The 6379-nt window shown below is 38.5% G+C and overlaps 1 non-coding gene across 1 annotated transcript; it reads left to right on the forward strand.

Moving 5' to 3' along the window:
- The first annotated feature begins 1573 nt into the window (after window positions 1–1573).
- LOC121205646 (small nucleolar RNA R71) lies at window positions 1574–1680 on the forward strand. The gene has a single exon (XR_005900722.1). It is a non-coding gene; the product is annotated as a small nucleolar RNA R71 (small nucleolar RNA).
- The last annotated feature ends 4699 nt before the right edge of the window (window positions 1681–6379 follow it).

A 6379-nucleotide genomic window follows, 5' to 3' on the forward strand; every position in this document is an offset into this window, starting at 1 on the left:
ACGTTCTTCCTAAGGGTTTCCTAAAAAGAAGTTTGAGCCCTAATGTTATTTATATCAACAAAACTTGTATAGCCATATTGCTTACTAGATAATTTAATCAAATCACGAGCTTGGAGAGTAACCGTGTCATCTCCTACACAAAGTATTAGTTCTCCTGTGCCAACATCAATGATAGTCCTAGCAGTTGCTAAAAAGGGTCGTCCTAACATCAAAGGCAGGTCACTATCTTCTTCTATGTCTAGAACAACAAAATCAATTGGGAATATAAATTTATGAATTTTGACAAGTACATCCTCAATAATACCCCTAGGAAATCGAATTATTTTATCTGCCAATTGAATACTCATCCTAGTTTGTTTAGGTTTCCCAAGACCTAGTTGTTTAACATTTTATAAGGCATGAAATTAATGCTTGCCCCTAAATCATCCAAAGCATTGTTAACATTTAAACTACCAATTAAGCAAGGAATTGTAAAAATCCCTGGGTCTTTTAATTTGTTGGGTAGCTTATTCTGTAGAATGGCTGAGCAAACTACGTTTAATTCCACATGCAATGCATCATCCAACTTCAGCTTATTTGATAAAAGCTCCTTTAAAAATTTAACTACGTTTGGCGTCTGCGACAGAGCTTCAATCAACAGAAAGTTAATATGTAATTTTTTAATAATTTAAGGAATTTACCTAATTGTTCGTCTGTGTGGTCTTTCCTTGTTGCCTTGGGGTATGGCACACGAGGTTTATACTCTTTACTTACATCAACCTTACCGTTATCTACCACATGGTCTTGCCTCAGTTTCAATTCATCCTCAACTAACCCTTCATCATTGTGCATAGTAATGGCATGAAGTTGCTCCTTTGGGTTAGTTTCAGTGTTGCTTGGTAGGCTACCTTGTGGTCGTTCAGAGATCAACTTAGCAAGCTGTCCTATTTGAGTTTCGAGCCCTTGAATCAACGCTTGCTGACTTTTAGGCGTTATTTTGGTATTCTGAAAATGAGTTTCTAACACTGAGATGAATTTTGTAAGCATCTCTTCAAGGTTCGGTTTCTTCTCTTGTTCGTAAGGCAGTTGTTGAAAACTTGGAGGATGTTGTGGCCTTTGATTTCCCTGACCACCCCACTAGAAATTGGGATGGTTCCTCCAACCTGTATTATAAATGTTATTATACGAATTATTTTGAGGTCTAAAATTATAACCCATATAGTTGCATTGTTCCTCCTCGGTGCTAGGGTTGAAGGATGGATAATCTGTATTGTGTACTTCTCCTCCATTAGAATCGCACCTCATCACTGGATGTACCTGAGTAGAACCATACAAACCATCACTCTTTTTATTTAAAAGTTTTACCTGGTTAGATAGCATAGTGACCGCGTCAAGGATGAAAACACTGGCTGCTTTTGTCGGCTTGCTTCTCATAACTTGCCACTGATAGTTGTTCAGTGACATTTCTTCAATAAATTCATAAGCCTCTTCAGGTGTTTTATAGTTTAAAGTTCCACCGGCAACTGCATCGATCAGTTGCCTTGTTAAGGGTTTTACACCGTTGTAAAAAGTCTGAACCTGCAACCATAGAGGTAACCCATGGTGAGGGCACCTTCTCAACAAGTCTTTGTATCTCTCCCATAGGTCATAAAGAGTTTCTAAATCCATCTGCACAAAAGAAGAGATATCATTCCTCAATTTAGTCGTTTTAGCCAGCAGGAAATATTTAAGCAAAAATTTTTCGGTCATTTGTTCCCAAGTAGTGATTGACTCTCATGGTAACGAGTTTAACCACTGTTTAGCTTTGTTCCTCAATGAGAATGGAAACAACTGAAGGCAAATGGCATCGTCAGAAATTACATTGATCTTAAAGGTGTCGCAGAATTCTAGAAAATTTGCTAAATGAGTGTTTGGATCCTCATCCTGCAAATCATCAAACTGAACAAACTATTGTATCATTTGGATCATGTTAGGTTTCAGTTCAAAATTATTTGCAACAACAGTAGGCCTAACTATACTCGATGCAGTTCCTATTAAAGTAGGTTTAGCGTAATCATACATAGTACGAGGAGTAGGATTCTGATTTACTGGATTTGCAGCAACCACAAGAGGTAACGGATTATTCTGATTTTTAGCCATTTCCTCGGTTGTGGTGTGAATATCATCCTCTTGCCCTTCCTCTATGTATTGTAGGCTTCGCCTTATTTCTCTTCGATTTCTACGAGCTGTGCTTTTGATCTCACTGTTAAAAAGTAGAGGTCCTGACGAGTTTCTTCTAGTCATAAACTATAAAAACCTGCCAGAAGTAAAGAAAATAAAATTTAGTAAATAAAACCAAAATTAAATTGCAATAAAAATAAAAAATGGCTAAAGTAATAAAAATTAAGCCTTCCTAATATCTTAGTCCCTAGCAACGGTGCCAAAAACTTGATGGTCGTGAAACTAACTAACAAAATTCGACTAAGGCAAGCGCACCTATCGAACAGTAGTATAGTTGCGGTGGGACCGGAAATATTGTATCCACGAGGACTAAAAGTACTAGTAATTACTATCTTTTTATTATCTAGCCTAAGAATTAAAGAATGATTTTAAATTGAAACTAATTATCTAATTAACTAATATTACGACAGAGATTAAAGTTGGAAAATAATTTTTAAAAAACCGATAGAGAAGACAATATCCAAGGAAGAATCCACCTAGACTTCACTCATTACTTTTGAATTAGATGATTTATTCACTTGACTTAATCCTTAGAAACCCCTGATTTATGTTAATATCTCTCTCGAGACAAAAAAAAATTGACTCTAGGTTGATTAATCGAAATCTCTTTCTAATTAAAACCCCTATTGTCGCATTAACCCGATTTATGGATTCCCTTATTAGATTTGACTCTAATCCGACAGATTTATGTCGTCCTATCTCTAGGATTGCATGCAACTCCACTTAATTATGAATGATCTACTCTTAAACAGGGACTTTTGCTCCACTAAATAAGCACATCAAAAACCTGAATTAATATTCTAGAACATTAACACAAGGATTAGAACTCACAATTAAGAATAAGAACAATTATTTATCATATAATACAAATAGTAATAAGATCTGTCTTAGGTTTTATCTCCCTTAGGTATTTAGGGAGTTTAGTTCATAATAATGATGGAAAACATCTCAAAATTTGGAAAACAACAAAACATAAAGAAACCCAAAGCACTTCTAGGAAATTGGATGGAAATCTTCAGTCATGATGTAGATCCTTCTCCCGAGCTGATTCCGATGGCTGTCCTTGAGTATTTTCTTCCTTTTACTCTCTGTGTCCCCCTAATCCTCTTCTAGGGTGTTTATATAGACTTTCGAATGCCCAAAATAGCCCAAAATTATCCTTTTCTGAGTAGAACTAGGCTTGGGCTCGACAAGGACACGGCCGTGTGCCACGCCTGTGTGAAGGTGCTCAGGCCGTGTGCAATTCTGACTTGGATTAATGTCGACATAGCCATGACACACGGGCGTGTAGTCTACCCATGTGTCGTACACAGGCTTGTGAATCACACATGTGGAAGTGCCTAGGCTGTGTGTAACACTGATTTAGGCCCAATTTGTCCATTTTTGGCCCATTTCTCGCTCTTTTTGCTATCCTAGGATTTCCTGAGTATAAGAAATGAAATCAAAGGTTTATGAGCATCAAATTCACTAAATCTTATAATAAATCATCAATAACTATGCCAAGCATTGGGGTAAAAATATGTATAAATTATGGTTTATCATCTACAGAAGCCATTATGTGCAAGAGGTTTGAAGATGGTTTGAACGAAGACATTTGTCTATTAGTTGGCATCTTGGAGATAAGGGAATTTGTGGTGCTCATGGAGAAAGCATGTAAGGCCGAGGAGTTGGCCAAAGAAAAGAGAAGAGCTAACATCAGTCCCGAGAGTCAAGGAAAAGACAGATGGGGAAATCATAGTAAACCTCATCTAAGAGATCGATAGATTTTCCTACCCGATCGAACGCATTAGTGGGGTTCTCAAATAGGAACAAGAACAAGTAGAACACGGCTTCCAAAGCTCAGACCACTTCTGTCACAAGTGTTGGTAGTGCTCAGCCAAATAGGCTAGAGTGTTTGCAGTGTGGTAGGCATCATTTCGGTGAGTGCCAAGGATGAGAGGGGGTGCTTCAAATGTGGGTCGCTAGACCACTTCATCCGAGACTACCGTGAATTAGATGAGAAAGAGAAAAAGTAAGAAGTGAGGGAAAATAGTACTCTTTCAAGGGATAGACCACAGAAAAACCCGGGCAGTAGAGCTAGCAGTAGAGGTGCTCCTATAAATTCAGCTGTGAGGTCCGAGGGCCAAGTGCCTACAAGGACTTATGCCATTCGCTCTCGCAAAGAGGCGTCTTCACCAGATGTTATTATGGGTACTTTTTCTCTTCATGATATTTCTATTACTGCATTGGTTGATCCGGGGTCTCATTCCTATGTATGCATGAAATTAGTACCCAATATGAATATGTCTGTTGAGTCTACTAAATTTATGATAAAAGTGTCAAACCCGTTAGGCAAGCATGTGATAGTTGGTAAAGTGTGTAGAGACTGTCGTTCAATGATTAGAGCTCATTATTTTCCGGGTAACCTCATGCTACTACCGTTTGATGAACATGATCTAATTCTTGGCATGGATTGGTTGACAGCTCATAATTTGATAGTGAATTGTGGTGGCAAGTTCATTGAAATGAAATGTGAGAATGGGGATATTATTCGGGTTAATCAGGTGAACTGGATAACTCACCAGTACTGATCTCATCTTTAACTACCGAGAAATATTTGAGAAAAGGGTATGAGTACTACCTAGCATTTGTGTTGAACACCAAAGAGTCTAAAGTGAAAATTGAGATAGTGCCTGTGGTATACGAGTACACAGATGTATTTCCGAAAAAGTTTCCTTGGTTGCCTCCAACTAAAGAAGTTGAGTTTAGTGTCGAGTTGGTCCCTGGTACGGCGCTTATCTCGATTGCTTTCTATAGGATGGCTTCGACAGAATTAAAAGAGTTAAAGGTACAGTTGCAAGAATTAACTAACAAGGGCTTTACAAGACCAAGGTATTCATCATGGGGTGCTCTAAGACTTTTTGTGAAAAAAGAAAAACAGGTCGATGAGGCTGTGAATAGACTACCGACAACTCAATAAGGTGACTGTGAAAAATAAGTAGCCCTTGCCAAGAATTGATGATTTGTTCAATCAGTTGAAGGGAGCCACCATGTTTTCTAAGATCGACTTAAGGTCGGGCTACTACCAGATAAGGGTTAAGGAGTAAGATGTACTGAAAAGCACGTTTAGGACAAGGTATGGGCACTACAAGTTTCTTGTCATGCCCTTTGGCTTAACAAATGCCCCAGTGATTTTTTTGGACTTAATGAACCGTATTTTTCGACCATATTTGGATAAGTTTGTCGTTGTTTTTATCAATGGCATATTGATTTATTCACGTGATGAGAGTGAGCACGCAGAGCATTTGAAGACAGTTTTACAAACCTTGAAGGATAAGCAGTTATACACCAAGTTTAGTAAGAGCGAATTTTGGCTTAAAGAGGTTAGATTCCTAGGACACATTGTGTCTGGTGATGGGATCAGAGTTGACCCAAACAAGATCTCGGCTATTGCTGAATGGAAATCGCCAAAGAATGTGACAGAGGTTCGAAGCTTTATGGGTTTAGCTGGATACTAAAGAAGGTTTTTGAATGGATTCTCTATTATAGCCACTTCGATGACAAGGTTGTTACAAAAGGATGTCAAATTTGAATGGATAGAGAAGTGCCAATAGAGTTTCGAGAAACTAAAGACTTTGTTGACCAAAGCCCTAGTTTTAGTGCAACTGGAATCGAGAAAAGAGTTTGTGGTGTGTAGCAATGCATCCTTGAATGGGTTAGGATGTGTGCTCATGCAAGAAGGCAAGGTTATAGCCTATGCCTCGAGACAGCTAAAGCCACATGAGAGAAATTACCCGACTCACGATTTGGAGTTAGCAACTATAGTGTTCGCATTAAAGATTTGGAGACACCATTTGTATGGTGAGAGATGTCGGGTATTCACTGACCATAAAAGTCTAATGTATTTGATGACTCAGAAGGAGTTGAGCTTACGGTGAAGGTGATGGTTAGAGTTGATAAAAGACTATGAATTGGTGATTAACTACCACCCCGAAAAGGCTAATGTAGTAGCCAATGCTTAGAGTAGGAAACCATTGTTCGCCTTGAGGGCTATGAATGCTCAGTTGTTTGTGACTGATGATGGTTCAGTTCTGGAAGAGTTGAGAGCTAAACCGATGTTCCTGCAAGAGATTTTTGAAGCTTAGAAGGGTGAGAAGGATTTACGAGCTAAGATGGCTCAGTGTGAGTCGCGTGATGAATC

This window comes from Gossypium hirsutum, chromosome A08, assembly GCF_007990345.1.
Source record: "Gossypium hirsutum isolate 1008001.06 chromosome A08, Gossypium_hirsutum_v2.1, whole genome shotgun sequence".
Classification (NCBI taxonomy): domain Eukaryota; kingdom Viridiplantae; phylum Streptophyta; class Magnoliopsida; order Malvales; family Malvaceae; genus Gossypium; species Gossypium hirsutum.